The sequence below is a fragment of the Carya illinoinensis genome, chromosome 5 (genome assembly GCF_018687715.1).
Source record: "Carya illinoinensis cultivar Pawnee chromosome 5, C.illinoinensisPawnee_v1, whole genome shotgun sequence".
Taxonomy (NCBI): domain Eukaryota; kingdom Viridiplantae; phylum Streptophyta; class Magnoliopsida; order Fagales; family Juglandaceae; genus Carya; species Carya illinoinensis.
In genome coordinates, this window is record NC_056756.1 from 19,706,904 (window position 1) to 19,725,427 (window position 18,524).

An 18,524-nucleotide genomic window follows, 5' to 3' on the forward strand; every position below is an offset into this window, starting at 1 on the left:
AAATTACTCAAATGTTTAAATCAAAATTCTCCAAAATAATTCAGAAACTCAAAACTGAAATGAAATAGCAAGTAGGGAATTGAAAAGATCAAGCCAATTGAATGGAGATGAAGATTCGAAGCGGTGGAGGAGGCTGGGCTGCAGTGGTAATTGGACCCCTCAAGGAGGTCTTCAATCTGCTGCAGTGTGAGTGAATGATCCAGTGGAAATTGTGTAGCTGCGTGAATGATCGATTGTATGAATCCTCCTCTTCGAATCTGAATGAAAATCAATGGAAAATAATGAATTCTAAGTGTTTCTCTATTCAAAACCAAGTTTTCCCAGGCCAAGAGTCGGCAATAAGATGTAAAAAATCCTTTTTATATTCTGACGGCGGAATAAACACTAATCTGTACAATGCGATATTCGCTCGAGCAGAGTGTCGAGCGAACATCGAGCGTTCGACTTTGCTTAAATTCGCTCGAGCGGAGGGTCGAGAGAACATCGAGCATTCCACTCTGCCTGAATTCGCTCGAGCGATCTCCTTTCCCGCACACCCGCTCCAACCCATTGTCGAGTGGAATTCGAGTGTTTGAATCTGCTTGAATTCGCTCGAGCGGCAAAAAGCCGCTGCTCGAGTAATATGTACCATAATCCATAGTAATCAACAGTTGATAAAATTAAAGCAGAAATTCATGCTTTTAATCAATTAAAATTACAACTTTGATTTATTCATTTTTCCATATAAAACCAATGATAAAGTAATGAAAGAATTAATATGTATTGGTTCCAAAAGCATTAAAAATGCAATAATTCAGCTCAATTACACCCCCCAACTAGCATTTTTTTAATCCTCGAGCAAAATAGTGAAAATTAATTGAGATGAATATTACATAAAGATCGAAATTCAAACAAAAACAATCAAACACAATTCTGAATTCTTACAAAAGTGACATGTTACTACTCCACCCCCAAGGGTTATACCCACCAAGACTTTCTCAACAATCTTTCACATAGAATTAAGGCAAATGTCTCAGAACTCAAATGTGTGTGTGGAGCTAGACCGATTGTGTGTTCCTCATTACTAGCTATGATTTGCCATAGGATTTTTTAACCTTAAGATTAATCATTACTGATTCTAAGTACCTCAAAACCCAAGGAACTAGCAGTTTTCACACCAGCTCTGTTTTTAAAGGTTGAACACTCAACCGCCAAAATCTTAGATAACTGTTTCTAACCCTTTTTACTTAGGAAAGTTCACTAAGTTGCCTTTATTCCTTCTCTCTCTCTCTCTCTCTCTCTCTCTCTCTCTCTCTCTCTCTCTCTCTCTCTCTCTTTTCTTTTCAAATCTTTTTTCTTTTCTTTTCTTTTCTTTTTCTCTTTTTTTCTTCTTTTTTTTTTCTCTTTTTTTCTTCTTTTTTCTTTTTTCTTTTTGGCATGGCTCGGTAGTCTTGCAGTTTACTTCTCCAGTGTTAAATCAATGAATGGTAAATAAAGAACACTACAAGCGTAAGCATGTGCAAAATGTCCTTCAAAATTTGTCTTTTGTTCTACAAAAATTTTATCAAGTTTCATCTCAATAAGTATAACATCCCGGTGTTTCAAGCCACATATCAACAAAATATGATGCATCAAAAATCATGCTCTATGTTTAAGCTTGAAAATAAATTTTCACAAATGATCCCGCTCAACTACTCCACCAAGATGCTCAAATTTCACAAATCTTATTTTTTTTTTATTTTTTTTAAACTGTGCACACATGCTACCCCCCAACTAGTGAGAGACATAGTCCTCAATGAGTCGAACGAAAGAAAACAAAGTGCACAGAAAAAACAAGCAAACCAAACAAACAACATGAAATATAAAATCAAAGCAAAAGAACAAATAAAAACAAAGCAAGTAAAGAAAACTGTAAAGAAGGATTAGCAAATCAAAACACTTCCCTGGGGTCTTGTACAAGCAAGATCTCTTCATGTAGATCAAAGACCTTCAGTTAGACGTTGTCTGTTGACAGTGAAGCTATTACCATTCTTCGGATTGACAATGTCTACCGCACCATGAGGATGAACGGTCTTTAAAATGTACGGCCCACTCCATCGGGATTTCAACTTTCCAGGAAAAATGTGCAACCGAGAATTGTAAAGGAGGACTTCCTGGCCAAGTGTGAAATGCTTTGGATGAATTTTTTGATCATGCAGAATTTTCATGCGTTCCTTTGCAAGCTGAGCGTTGTCATAAGCATTCCGACGAGTTTCATCCAATTCATTAATCTGCAATTTTCTCAACCCTGAAGCTTCATCAAGTGACATGTTAACATGTTTTATGGCCCAAAGAGCTCGATGCTGAATATCAACAGGTAAATGACAAGCTTTACCATAAACTAATCGATAACGAGACATCCCTAGATTTGTTTTAAAAGCTGTCCTATAAGCCCACAAAGTATCAAAAAGTTTAACCGATCAATCTTTCCTATTAGGCTTGATGGTTTTCTCTAAAATAATTTTTATCTCTCTGTTTGCCAATTCAGCTTGCCCATTTGTTTGAGGGTGATAAGGGGTAGAAACTCTGTGTGTGATGCCATATTTCTTCATAAGTGTAGAAAATGGTTTATTGCAAAAATGAGAACCCCCATCACTTATAATAACTTTTGGCATGCCAAAACGAGCAAACAGAGATTGCAAAAATTTCAGGACAACATGATGGTCATTTGTTTTGCAAGCAATGGCCTCCACCCATTTTGAAACATAATCCACAGCTAAAAGAATATATGTGTTTCCAAAAGAAACCGGAAAAGGTCCCATGAAGTCTATTCCCTAACAATCAAAAATTTCTAAAGTCAGAATAGGGGAAAGAGGCATCATGTTTCTTTTGCTAATGGATCCCAATTTTTGACAAGGCTCACAAGCCTTGCAAAAATTATAAGCATCTTTAAACATGGAAGGCCAGTAAAAACCACTTTGCAAAATTTTTGAAATTGTTTTCTTTGCTGAAAAATGACCACCACATGCACCCATATGATAGAATCTCAAAACCGAAGAAAAATCATCATCAGGAATGCATCTTCGAATCAATTAGTCCGAACAATATTTAAAAAGATATGGATCATCAAAATAAAAGTGTCGTACCTCAGAGAGAAACCGACGCTTATCTTGGGTGGACCATTCAGAAGGCATTCGCTCAGTCACCAGATAATTGACTATGTCAGCATACCAGGGAGCTCTATCAACCACAAACAGCTGCTCATCTGGGAAACTATCATCAAGAGGAAGGCTGACATTTGAAGAAGGAGATGATGACAATCTAGAGAGGTGTTCAGCTACCACATTTTCAACTCCTTTCTTATCCTTAATGTTGATGTTGAACTCTTGAAGTAATAGAATCCAACGAATCAAGCGTGATTTTGCATCTTTCTTAGCCAACAAATACTTAAGAGCAGAGTGGTCAGTAAAAATAGTAACATGAGAACCAAGAATATAAGTCCGAAATTTATCAAGTGCAAAAACCACTGCAAGCAATTCTTTTTCAGTAGTGGTATAATTTTTCTGGGCATCATTCAAGGTTCTACTAGCATAATAAATCACAAATGGCCTATTATCCACCCGCTGCTCCAAAACAGCTCCTAAGGCATAGTCACTAGCATCTGTCATAATCTCAAAGGGAAGGTCCCACTGCGGAGGTTGCACAATAGGAGCAGTGGTAAGCGATTTCTTAAGGGTATCAAAAGATTTTTGACACTCATTAGTCCAAACAAATTCAATATCATTTTGTAAAAGAGTGCACAAAGGTTTTGCAATAGAACTAAACTCTTGAATAAACCGCCTATAAAAGCCAGCATGACCAAGAAAAGAACGAATATCCCTAACCGTCCTAGGAATAGGAAGTTTAGATATTAATTCAAATTTTACCTTGTCAACCTTTATATCCTCAGAAGAAACAATATGCCCCAATACAATGCCCTGAGTGACCATAAATTGGCATTTCTCCCAATTAAGTAAAAGATTTTTTTCCTCACATCTCTGGAGAATACGTGCCAAATTATGCAAACAACTCTCAAAGGATTTTCCAAAAACAGAGAAATCATCCATGAATATTTCACAAATATCATCAATCATGTAAAAAAAAATACTCATCATGCATCTCTGAAAAGTAGCTGGAGCATTACACAAACCAAAAGGCATTCTAGTAAAAGCAAAAGTGCCAAAAGGACAGGTGAAAGTGGTTTTCTCTTGATCCTTAGGTGCTACAACAATTTGAAAATAACCAGAATAGCCATCCAAGAAACAATAATATGCATTACCAGCCATTCTTTCTAAAATTTGATCTAAAAATGGTAAAGGAAAATGATCCTTCCTACTGGCTGAATTAAGTTTTCTATAATCAATGCACATTCTCTAGCCAGTAACCATTCTAGTTGGAATCAACTCATTTTTATCATTTTTTATGATAGTCAAACCAGATTTTTTTGGTACCACTTGAGTTGGACTTACCCACTTACTGTCTGAGATAGGGTAAATGATACCTACTGCGAGTAGCTTAAGCACTTCCTCTTTCACAACTTCCTTCATGGTAGGATTGAGCCTACGTTGAGCATCACGAACCGGTCTAGCATCGTCTTCAAGATGGATTCTGTGGGTACATACAACGGCATCAATGCCTTTGATGTCAGCTATTGTCCAACCAATTGCGCCTCGATGCTTCCTTAATACTTCAATCAATTGGGCTTCATCTTTCTGATTTAGCTTTGAGGAAATCACCACCGGAAAAGTGCCTTCTTTAGGACCAAGAAACACATACTTTAAATCTTGAGGAAGTGGTTTCAGCTTCAACTGGGGAACTTCTTCCTCTGAAGATTTAAGCATGTCTGGTGGTGGTAGAGCTTCAAACTGGGGTTTCCATCTTACTCCCGTAAATTGTACTTCAAGTGGTAAAGAAGAATCTGCAAAATAATCAAAAAAATCAAAGTCATCTTCATTGATATGATCAATTTTCTCATCAAGTAAAAATTCAGGTGTTTGAAAAATATAATCATCATCAGATAAGAGAGAAGTTGAGCAAATAAAATCTGTTGGTGTCAAACTCTCCACAGCATTCAAATCACTTGTGTCATCAAAATGTGCTGGCATCTTGCAAGCGTTGAAAACGTTCAACTCAAGTGCCATGTTCCCAAAGATAAGCTTCAAAACTCCACTTTTGTAATTGATCAATGCATTTGATGTTGATAGAAATGGTCTTCCTAGGATGACAGGAGCTTGGTAAATAGTGGAAACCGGCTGCTGCATGTCAAGAACCACAAAATCCACTAGGTAGTAGAATTTGTCCACCTGGACCAACACGTCCTCTAGAATACCCCTCGGTACCTTAACTGATCTGTCAGCCAACTGTAGCATGATGGAGGTCTTTTTTAGCTCACCCATTCCCAACTGCTCATATACTGAGAACGGTAGCAAGTTCACACTACTTCCCAAATCAAGTAAAACTCTCCCAATGCGTGATTCACCAATCATAATGGAAATGTTGGGAGAGCCGGGATCTCCAAACTTCTGAGGAGTCTCGCTCAATATCAATACACTAACTTACTCCGTTAGGAAAGCTTTCTTCTTCACATTCAGCTTCCTCTTCACCGTGCACAAGTCCTTCAAAAATTTTGCATATGAAGGCACTTATTGTATGGCATCCAAGAGTGGAATATTAATCTTCACTTGCTTGAAAATCTCTTGAATATCTGTGTGATACTTGTTCTTTTGGCCAGCTGCCAATCTCTGAGGATAAGGAACCACAGGTTGGTATCCCTTACTAGTCTCAACATCTGCACTCACAGGCTTCTTCAGCTCTGGTCTCACTACCTCTGATTCTTTCTCAACTTTATCAGTCTCTGTTACATCTTCAGGTGTAGGACCAACTACCTGTGTGTCTATAGGCATCTCCAGTTGGGGAACTTCCTTCCCACTTCTCAAAGTAAGAACTGCCTTCACTGTCTCAATAACATCCCCTGAGACATTATGCACTTACTGTTGTTGCTGCCTGTATACTTGAGGATTAGGCTGAGGCTGTGCTAGAAATTTACCTTTCTCTAGGGTGCTCAAGGTTGTGCTCATCTTATTAATAGTGCCTCGCAACTCATTTATGGCCTGAGTGTTCTGATTATTTGTGGTGGCCTGAATCTACATGAATTGGTGAAGTGTATTGGCCATCTGAGCCATATTGTCATCTAGAGTCTTCTTTACAGATGATGAAGGTTGAGAACTCTGTGCAGCTATATGAGGCTGAAATCCAGGAGGAGCTACATAAGGATAGCTCTGAGGATTCTGATATGGCGGATACTGGTGTTGAGGAGCACCCTGATTAAATGGCTGCTGCTGAGGTGGTGGGGACCGACCAGGCTAATCATTTCTCCATGAGAAATTTGGGTGATTCCTCCACCCCGGATTATATGTGTTGGAGAAAGGCTGATTTTGTGCTCTATTAACCCAGTTAGCTGATTGCATCTGCTCAGACCCACCTTCTTGAAATACTGGCATAATCGGGCAGTCTTGGGTCTTATGGTTTGAATCAGCACATATAGAACATGCCTCTACTACTTTCACAACCTTCACTTTTTCCATTTCCATGACCTCTAGTCTTCTAGTCAATGCAGCTATTCGGGTTTGAACATCAGTGTCTTCCTTAAGCTCATATTTACCCCCTCTAGAAATAGCCCTCAGTGGCTGTGCTGCTAATGGAACTCGATCAGTATGAGTGTTCCACTGTGGTGCGCTCTCAGCAAGGTAGTCAAAAAATGATAGTGCTTCATCAGGTTCCTTGCTGAAGAACTCCCCATTGCACATTGTCTGAACAAACTGCTTACATTCTGGAGTGAGACCAGTGTAAAAATAGCTCACCAACCTCCAAGATTCAAAACCATGATGTGGACAAATGTTCACCAAATCTTTAAATTTTTCCCAACTGGCCTGAAAGGTCTCATTAGGTCTCTGATTGAACTGGCTTATTTGCTCTTGCAAAAACTAAGTTCTCTGAAAAGGAAAAATTTTTTGTAAGAATTCACGATGCATATCAGACCAACTAGAAATAGAATTAGGCCTCAAAGAATTAAACCAAATCTTCGCTTTATCCTTTAAAGAGAAAGGAAATAAACGAAGTCTAATGAATTCATAAGTAACAGCCCTAGTGATAAAAGTAGTGCAAGCCAACTCAAAATCTGTCAAGTGCTGGTAAGGACTCTAATAATCCATCCCGTGGAACTGAGGTATCACTGACATCATGCCATGCTTAATAGAGAAATAAGATGCATTTTCAGGCAAAACAATGCATGAAGGTGTAGTGGTGCGAGTGGGTTGCAAATAATCCTTAAGAGTGCGTGGTGCAGGTGCAGCCATGTTTTCTGGTTCAATTTCAATTTCCTCACCTGACTCACTAACAGAAAAGACAGAAGAGTTATCTATCTCCAAACTGTGTATACTACTCTCAATACTCGATGTGACTCTAAGCAACCTATTTGAACTGTCCCTCACCCATGACATGAAACATCAGTTTAAAGAGCATAACAAAAATAACGAGTTTAAATTTAAGCTAAAATACTTTCCCCGGCAACGGCGCCAAAAACTTAACTCACTCAAAAATGAGTAGCACTAAAGCTATCCCAAGTGCAGGAGGATGTTGTGTAATAATTAGGAATAAATTCCTAGATCGTCTCCTCAGGAAAAGTTACTTAAAAATCAAACTTGTTGAAAGGGGTGAAAAACTTCACAAAGAGAAAATAAAATGATGGTATGTGCAATGGATGGAAAAGGGTACTAGTCATGGACTAGATTCATGTTTTTAGATTTTGATTGTCGGATTGGAATTCAAAGGACTAATAGATTAAAGTCAGAAATTAATAAAACTAAATTAAGAATTAAACTAAATTAGGAAGTAATTGACAAAACATGCACTGAAAATTGAAAAGCCCCAAAATCAATGTTCTAGGGTTCACCATTATATTCAAATCACAAATTCTCAAATTAAACCACCGTAATTGTAATCACTATTAAAATGAAAGCTTAACGAAACGATAAAAATAAATACCATGAATTAAATGAATAACAAATAAATTACTCAAACGTCTAAATCAAAATTCTCCAAAATAATTCAGAAACTCAAAACTGAAATGAAATAGCAAGTAGGGAATTGAAAAGATCAAGCCAATTGAATGGAAATGAAGATTCGAAGTGGTGGAGGAGGCCGAGCTGCAGTGGCAATTCGACCCCTCAAGGAGTTCTTCAATCTGCTGCAGTGTGAGTGAATGATCCAGTGAAAATTGTGTAGCTGCGTGAATGATTGATTGTATTAATCCTCCTCTTCGAATCTGAATGAAAATCAATGGAAAATAATGAATTCTAAGTGTTTCTCTACTCAAAACCAAGTTTTCCCAGGCCAAGAGTTGGCCATAAGATGTAAAAAATCCTTTTTATACTCTGACGGCGGAATAAACACTAATCTGTAAAATGCGATATTCGCTTGAGCGGAGTGTCGAGCGAACATCGAGCGTTCGACTCTGCCTAAATTTGCTCGAGCAGAGGGTCGAGCGAACATCGAGCGTTCCACTCTGCCTGACTTCACTCGAGCGGCCAAATGCCTCCGCTAGAGTGATCTCCTTTCCCGCACACCTGCTCGAGCCCACTGTCGAGTGGAATTCGAGCGTTTGAATCTGCCTGAATTCGCTCGAGCGGCGACTTTTTGCCGCTCGAGCGATATGTACCATAATCCATAGTAATCAACAGTTGATAAAATTAAAGTAGAAATTCATACTTTTAATCAATTAAAATTACAACTTTGATTTATTCATTTTTCCATATAAAACTAATGATAAAGTAATGAAAGAATTAATATGTATGGGTTCCAAAAGCATTAAAAATGCAATAATTCAGCTCAATCAGTATTTCTCGTACACATTCGTTTCTTATCCACACACTTGGCACACGTCGATAGGGTGGTGACCCGTGATGTCATCATCCAGACGTCTCAATTTTTCCGTGTCCGTGCATGGGGATTTGGGGGCGTGACACCTAGAGTGTTTTGGATTTTTTAATCAGTTTTGATTGCTGATTGCAAATTGTATTCATGATCAATGGTTTTCGATTATGTTGAATGGCTCCTACAAAGGTTTTTCTAAGTCGACTCAGGGGCTCAGGCAAGGGGACCAGTTGTCGCCTCATTTATTCATTCTTATGGAGGAAGTTTTGTCTTGGCTTCGAAGAAAGAATTTTGAGATGGGTCCAATTAAGGCTTTTTCACATGCCTGGGGGGACTCCTTTGATATCCCATCTTCTTTATGCGGATGACCTACTGGTTTTTTGTTGAATGGGGAAAAGCAGTCGTTGAGAAGACTCAAAGAGGTGTTGGGGATATATGAGAAGTTGTCGGGCCAGTTAAATAGTAAGGAAAAGTCAGCTATTTTCTTTTCTAAACATGTCACTTTGGGTCTAGAGTTTGGTTGAAGAGATTGGCTAGTTGTGGAGAGGGAATTTTCCTGGTGACTTATCTTTGTGTTCCAATTGTTATGGGTAGGGGTGTCAAATCGTGTTAATGGGTCGTGTTCGTGTCGTGTCAAAACATATATATTATACTATATAAGTCAACCCTAACCAGACCCGTTAAGCTTATCGTGTCAAAATCTCAAACTCTAATACGACCCATTAACATAATGGGTCGTGTCGTGTCAACCTGTTTTGACCCATTAGCAAATATTATGAAATAGATTAACACGATACAATATGACCTGTTTCAAACTGTTTATGTAAATAAGTTAAATAGATTTGAAATTAACCAGTTTGACTTAATTAAATTTAGTAGAATTTTATATAAATGTTAAAATCACAATATCTATAAAAATTATAAAACTAACTACAAGTCCAAAATTACAATCCAAATAATAAAAATATTGAAATTAAAATTCTAACAATTTTATTTTTAAGTATAAGGGTATAATTGTAATTTTAACTTTCTTAATGGGTCATAACGGGTTGACCCGTTATCAACCCATTAAGCAATCGTGTCTTAACGGGTCAACCCGTTTTGACTCAAACTCATTAAGACTAAACCCTAACCCGTTATTATCGTGTTGTGTTCGTATTGAGTTAAGGGGTCGTGTAACATATTGCCACCCCTAGTTGTGGGAAGACTTACTGTTCGAGATTTGGAACCTTTAGTAACCAAAATCAGCAATAAGGTAGCGGGTTGGAAATTTAATTTACTCTCTCAAGGTGGTTGGCTCATTCTTTTAAGGCATATTTTGACAAGCATGTCGATGCACCTATGATTGAGCTGAAATATTGCATATTTTAGCTATTTAAAACCAATGTATTTTAAATTCATCATGACATTATTATTGGTTTTAAATGAAAAAATGATTAATAAGGATAAATCAAAGTTGTGATTTTAATTGATTAAAAGCATGAATTTCTGCTTGAATTCTACCAACTATTGATTACTGTGCATTCTAGTCCATAATTTTTCTTACTTTCCATTATCATTTGCGTTTGTACCATTGTTTTTCTTGTTCTTCATGTTCATAAAGTTTCTTGAGCTATCTTTCCATCTTTTGGGTTCAATCCATGAACCTCAAAAGATAGAAGCACTTCTTGCCATCTTTGAATGGAAGTTACTCAAGTTAATTTTTCATTTGTGTTATTTTGTTGTTGAGTGTTTTCTTTTTTTTTTTAATCTCCATCTCCATTTTTCGTGCATACCATGGTTCATTATGTTTATGCCTTGTTCATACTTTGTCTTGAGCTTTCCCACCATTCAAACACTCCTAACTCCATCTAACCTCATACACGGCCACACCAATCACCCCACATCATGCTCACTTAAACCATAACCCATCATTGCCCTCCAACAAGCCATCAAACTTCCGAAGCCTAGCCCCCACTTACCGTCCAACCCATTTCTCATTTCCCTCAAAACTCACGGATCCCCTTTTCACACTCAAATAAATCCACCAACTCATTTCCAACCCACCTAAATTATACATTAATTGGAAGGCTGCTTGTTTGGCTTAACTTACATTGGTTGGTGCAGCTAAATTAAGGTGAGGAACATGTGATGGATTGGAAGAAGAAGGCTGCTGCTGTCCACTGAAATTAACATAGAAGAAGTCATCAAAGGCTGCTGCTTTCCACCGAAATGAAAGAAGAAGAAGGCTGCTGCTGTCCACCAATTGTCTCCACCAAATTTGACATTGAAAAAGTCATAAAAGGCTGCTTCCTTTCCATTGAATTGGACAAGAGCCGAAATGAAGGAAGATAGAAAGAGAACATGTGATGGATTGGAGTTTAGTCGGCTGGATTAATTTCTCTAGCAGGAGTGATAGTCGGTTTGAACGATTTTATTGGTGCTGACTTTATTCTGGTGAGTAGAGACATAGAGAGAGTCGGTCAGTGCATGATTAGAGAGAGTTGTGTGCTGGAATTAAAAAGGAGTGAGTCGGTGCATTTCTGGAACTGAATTAGATTGAAGAAGGGAGATGTGTTGTGCTGTGATAGAAGGAGGCAATCGGTGGGTGCTTGTGTTGTATCGGTGCAGATTATTTTTTTGGAAGTAATAAGCAGTCGGTGCATGCTTTTTCTAAGGGTTGAAAGGAATTGGCTGGAGTCATTTAATTGGCTAGTAATTTTCTGAGATGTGAAGTGAGGATTAAAGAAAGAGTAGGTCAGGATTTTATTCTAGTACGTGCAGTAGGTGGGTGAGTGTTGTGTGCTGAAATTTGAAAAAACAGATTGAAGAGAAGAGATAGGAGAAGTCGGCTGGTTAATTTGATTGGAGGAAGGGTAGCACCAACTTGAGGCAAAGAAGAACCGTGTATGAATTTTCAACAAGTTAGGCGTGAAGTGTGAATGATGTGCTGAATTTTCTGTATACATACCGTGTTGGACTTGGTTGCTTGGTTTAAATTGAGGAAAAGATTGAATGCAAGAGGTAGCCGAAATGAGGTGTGAATGCAATTGAGGTGTGAATGCAAGTAAGTGTGAATGCAAATGAAGTATGAATGTGAGATGCAACTAGCCAAGATGTTCGGCGATAAAAGGATGCAGTCTGAACTCAACAATACAACTTACAACACACAACTAAAACTTACATTTTACAATTTTCTGCTTTTGTTATTTCTTTGTTATGTTCTAGAAAGAGTTGGCTCTTTCTTGTGTTCGGATTTTTGTTTTTCTTTTTGGCTTCAAAGTTTTGTTGTTTTAGCATTTTTATTAAGTGTATTAAGATTTGTTCTAGAATTTTATTTCATTAAGAGTAATACCTTAATATTAAGTGTGCTAGTTTGTTTCATTACTATTTTGTTTCATGCAACAAAAAGAAATTGTTTTAGAAGTTTTAATCAAATTGCTAGTTTGTTTCATGAAACAAAAAAGAATTGTTTTAGAAGTTCTCATTAATTGTGTTACCTTAATTTATTGCAAGAAAGGTTTGGTTTTAAGCTTTTGTTTTTGTTTTTGATTTTTCTGAACATCATACGTGGGGAGTAGAGAAATTGTTCTAGAGTTATTATTAAAGGTTTAGAGATTAATTTTCAAGAGTGATACGTGAGAAGTTGTTTCATTTTTGTTTTGAATTTCAATTGAATAGTGAAAGGAAGTTTTCGTTTAGACTTTTCGTACTCTATTTTTATTTAACTTCAGTTTAAAGTTTATAGAATACTTTTGAGATATTTTTTTACTTAGAAGTTTGGTTAATTTATTTTCTGTTTACTTATTTCGTGTTATTTATTTTTCTTACTTCCTTAAGTTTTCATTTAATAGTGATTACAATTGTTATATGTTATTTTGAGAATTTGTGATTTAATTACAAAGATGAATTCTAGAATCTTGGTTTTGGGTATTTTCAATTTTCAGTTCATGTTTTGTCAATTACTTTTTAATTTAGTTTAATTCTTAATTTAGTTTTATTAATTTCTGAGTTTAATTTATTAGTCCTTTACATTTCAATTCAACAATCAAAATCTAAAAACATGAATCTAGTCCATGACTAGTACCCTTTTCCGTTCATTGCACATACCATCATTTTATTTTCTCATTGTGAAGCTTTTCACATTTTTTTCAACGAGTTTAATTTTAAGCAACTTTCCTTGAGGAGACGATCTAGGAATTTATTCCTAATTATTACAGGACATCCTCCTGCACTTGGGATAGCATTAGTGCTACTCATTTTTGAGTGAGTCAACCTACATGATGTTTTGAACATCCTAAAACTTATTCATCAGAAGATTGATTCTCTTTTGGCTTCGTTCTTTTGGGGTGGTTTAAATGGTGGGCAGAAGAGGAAATGGAGAGCTTGGAAGCACTTGTGCAAACCAACAAAAGAAGGGGGATTGAGTTTGAGAAATTCTCTTGAGATAAAAAGAGCACTCCACATGAAGTTTGCATGGCGTTTGTTGTCCATTGATAATTTATGGACGAATTCTTTTAGAGCCAAATATGTTGCATGGCGTTTGTTGTCCATTGATAATTTATGGATGAATTCTTTTAGAGCCAAATATGTGGAAAAGGGCCATGTGGCTTTGAGAAGTCTGAATGCTAATGGTTCTCGTTTATGGAAATTGATTTTGAGAGTAATGCCTGAGGTTTTGGATAATACAAGGCTTGAGGTGGCTCTTTTTGGCACGACCGTTAGCTCTCTAGTGGCCCACTTAGTCCTCATGCTATCTCGGATGTGGATCATAGTTTGCGCATAAAAGATTTGTGTGTTGAGTATTCATGTAATCATGACCATTTGGTGGAATTAGTATAGTAGGGACTGTCAAGGCAGACAAAATTTGTCATAATGTTCTTGCAGGCCTAGGGGGGATGATGTGTTGGTATGGAAGCCAAGCCATGACGGAAGTTTTTCGTCTGCAACTACATGGGATGTCATTCGAGTGAAAGCTCCTTCTGTGCAGGGTATGAACTGGATTTGGCATGGTCAGGTACCTAAGAAGATGCCAGTGTGTGTATGGAAAGAGAAATGTAATTGTTTTCTGTTTGATGATAGACTTCAATCGATGTGTATACTGATTGTTTCAAAATGTGACTACTGCTCATCAGGTCACTAAGTCATTGGACCACGTCTTGAATTCAAGTGAGTTTGCGGATAACGTCTGGATTTGAGCAGAGTTGGCCTTAGGTATTCCGAAAATATGGCATGCATCTTGGTGGTCCAGGGTATTCTATTGGTTCTCTTTTGCTAAAAACCCTCTAGGTGCGGGGGTTACTTTTTGGTATTCTTCCATATGTGATTACTTGGAAGTTGTGGTTACTTATTGGTGTTCTTCCATGTGTGATTACTAATTGGTATTCTTCCATGTGTCGATACAAGGCTCCCATGGAGGGAAACTGATTACCGTGGAGAGTGCATGGTTAGCGGTGAAGGTTTGGCTCAAACGCATCTCGGATAAACTGCAAATTAGTGGCGAGGCTTCGGCTTCGGATGCGTATATTTTGGAAGCACTTGATATTGCTACCACGACTGCTGTTGCTTGATGTCCTTGCCTGGTCTATTGGTAGTTGCCGAGTTTGGACATGTTCAAGTTAAATATTGATGGCAACTGCAGGGCTAATCCAGGGAGTATGGGTGTAGGGGGAGTTATCCTAGATTGCCATGGAAGGTTCCGGGGCCCTTTCATGAAGCGTTTTGGTTAGAGTCCCGCAACTCTACCACTTACCTATAATTTCTCTATCTTGCCGCCAGTGTAAAATCATTCTATTATTTTTTCAATTTTTTTATTCATATTTTTTTATCATTCTAAAATATTTTTTAAAAAAATAAAAAAACACCAATATACTAGTAATCATTTCTTTAATCATTAAGTAAAAAATTTGGTTAAGGATTATGAGTTGCTTCAGACAGAATTGAACGGTCTATTGCGCTTGGAGAGATTGGATTTGTCTTATGTTCATTGGTATTTTGTGGGGGGTAATTGTTCTTTTCCTTAATGTTGTCGGGTTTGACTGCTGTGATTTTTCTATTTTTTCAATTTATTGGTTCTTTTGTTTTTTGTTTGTTTGTTTGTTTTTTTTTTTTTTTTTTTTTTTCTTTCACGGTATTCCTTTGTCACAAGATTTCCAACTTACGTTCAATTCTATAATTTTAGTTATTGTTTGTTTTTATTCAATTTGATTTTTTATATAATAAATTAGGCTAATATGTTGTTACACTCAACTTAGGTTTGGTTTGGCATCATAAAATTTTCATCTCAAATTTAAAATTATCATCTCATCATTATAATTTTTTTAAATTCTTATACAAAATATAATAAATAATTTAATTTTTTCTTAACTTTTTTAAATCTCAAAATAATAATAATATTAAAATATAATATTTTAATATTTCATTTTAAAATTTAAAATTCTCATCTCACTTTCTAAATATTACCTTAATGACTGGTACCAAGCTATAGACTTACCTTCTATTTATAAAATTCTTTATTTTACTAAAAGAATAAGAAGAAAATTTATAAATAAGTTATATCCAAATAATCTAATCTATTTTCTATTGAAATTTTTTCAAATAATAATTAAAGTTGATTCGATGGTTCAACTCAGTTTGAAGTAAATAGTTTATTTTTCTATTTTATTATTTTTTGTTACTATTTTTTTTATAGAAATATATTTTATTGTATTCATTCAATAACTGAAGTTACAATTGTGATCGAATAGGTTGAACTTACTCCCATATATAAAATAGTTGGGATGTGACAACTACGTCCCCCTCCTACTTTTCCCCTCTTACTTTTATTTATTTATTTTGGATGATGCTGCAGCAACGGCTAGGTTAATTTTTTTTTTTTAAATTATTTTTTAATATTTTTAAATATTTTAAAAAATATAAAAAATTTATAATAATATTAAACAATTTTTTTAATCATTAGAAAAAAAAAAAAAAAACCAACCATGACCTAGTGAGAGCCACCAAAGATGGCCAAAGCATTTTCCATTTATTTTATTCAACAACGTGATCGAATTGGTTGAATTTAACCCTCATCTTATCTTTTTGCTTTTAATTCAATACCGTCGTGGTTAAAATAGGAGCAGAGAATTAAAGTCTCGTGTAATTAAATATTTTTTAAAAATTAATATTTATTATTAAAAAATTATTATATTTTAAATGAATCTGATATTTATTATATTTTAAAAATAATTATATTGTGATTATCCTCATTTAATTATACAATTTAGATGCAATAAGATATTTTGTTTAAAATTGAATAAAATATAATTATAATATTATTTAAAATGATTAATATAATGTCAAAATAAAGCTTCTATTAAATTATGTAAAATAAATATAAAATATATATTAAATAAAATGATTTTCTATATTTAATTTGTACTATTTATCTATGTAAATATTTTTTATTATTTATTTATTTTTAATATTTTTATTATTTATTTATTTTTTCTAATTGTACTTATTTCTCACATTTACACTTTTATTTATGGTCTTATCCATCTTCTTATGGTCCCTCTGATCTTATGTCGCTGACAATTTGCTTTTGTCCTTGTCACTCTGTAATGTTGTTGATGTCGATCACCAGAATTTTAATGAGACATCATCGATCTATTGCCCATCAACCACACCAATAATTGTAAATTGTGTTTGTTTTGCTAACGTGATTCGGAATCGCGTTCGGAAACGTAGAATGTGGAGGGAAGGCGTAAACGTAATCATGGTGATAGTGGAGTGCTTGGATGTGGACTTGAACACTCTTAGCGAAGTTGCAAAGAAGAGAGGGATGAGTGAATTCGTCTTTGTTACGTACTCCCAACTCCCTTTTCGTTTTCTCCTTCTCCCAGCTTCTTCATATTTTACAGGTTTATTCAAAGGTCACTTCCTCCACCACCCACATGGAGCATACTTGGCACAATATTTGTTGCTTCCATGATGATTAGGTACTCCTCCAGTTGAATTTATCATAGGACTTTTGTGAGTCTAATTACCCAGATATTTGCGTATTTGTTTGCAACTAAATCTTATCTCTTTCCCATGCAGTTGTAGTGTACAGATACTTAAAACTTCGGGGATAGGTTACAGCTTTCCTACTATGGCCTCAGTAGCGTCTGATCTGATCCCAGCCTTTACTTTTATTCTGGCCATCATCTCCCGGTGAGCTTCTTAATTAGGTCTTCTGTACTTTGCACTTTGTTTTGGTTTTGTGGGTGACCAATAAAAAAATAAAAAAATAAATGGTGGACTGGTAAACCAGATTGAACCGGTGGGTTTAGTCCGGTACTAGCTTTGGTTCGGTCTGGTTCCAATTTTCTTTTTTCTAATATAGCACTGGTGGGTGAGTGATGACTTGCAAATTGGACTTATGGGGTTAAGTTTGAAGAGAATTCTTCTGATTTTGATTGTTCTACTTTTATCTGAGTTTGCAGGTGGTTTGAGGTTAAATTGACTATAGCACACACACACTCAAGGTCTTAGCTTTAGGTTGAGGTAAACGCCTAACTCTTGCTTGACAAATTGTAAAATTTTTGATTGATTTTCTTGCTATCTTTGATGTTAAAAGAGTAAGATACTAGTGTTGAAATCTAAATTCATAAAAGCTTGGTGAGTGATGATACTTCTCTTTGGGGTCGAATTGATATTGCCTAAACTATCATTTGCTTTTCTTTTTGTTTGAGGACAAACAAATTGTAAGTTTGGGAGTATTTGATGACTTGTAAAATTTCGTATTGTAGATTTTACAAGATCGCTCGAGCGAATTCAGACAAATTCAAACGCTCGACTTCCGCTCGACAGTGAGCTCAAGCGGGTTGCGGGAAAACAAAGATCGCTCGAGTGGAGGCTTTTGGCCGCTTGAGCGAAATCAGGTAGAGTCGAACGCTCGATGTGCGCTCGATGAGCACTCGACACCCCGCTCGAGCGAACATCGTAATTTGACAGATTTAGAATTTTTCGCCGTCATACCATATAAAAGGAATTTTTCACTCTATGGCCGTGGGTGTGGACTGAAGAACACTTTTTGGGATAAAAAAACACAGCTAGAAGGATTAAATTCATCTGTTTTGGAGAGGGAATTCCATATATTGCACGTACGTTGGAATCATACACGAGCACAGACAGGAGAAAAACATTGAATCATTTCCTTGAGTTTTTTTGAAGATGAGTTGCGGCTGCGAGGAGTATTTTTCAGCGTTTATTTTCTTCCAATATTCTCAGAACAATTATGGTGAATTCATTTATGTTGAATTCCATTTTTAGCATGAGCTAAATTTTATTTATTCTAGGAAAACGATATAACCTATTTCCGAACTATGCTTGATTGTCTATGCTAATTTAAGGCAATTCTCTCTTTGTTTATCTGATTTATTCTGAGTTTATTGCTTCTAATTAACTGGCCATTGATTAGATGATAATTAATCTTGTGATTTGCTATCGAAAGAGGGAATCATAGGGTAGATCTTGAATATTTCAGCATAGGTAAGTATAGAGATCAAAAGACTTGTATGAACCTATGTAGTAATTAAATCATTGGTCTTATTGCTTTCTTACTTTATTAATTTGCATATTCTTGTGTGAATTGA

The 18,524-nt window shown here is 35.9% G+C and overlaps 1 pseudogene; it reads left to right on the top strand.

The window, feature by feature from the left end:
- Window positions 1–16,422: 16,422 nt before the first annotated feature.
- Window positions 16,423–18,524, top strand: part of LOC122310172 — a 26,976-nt pseudogene continuing 24,874 nt past the window's right edge.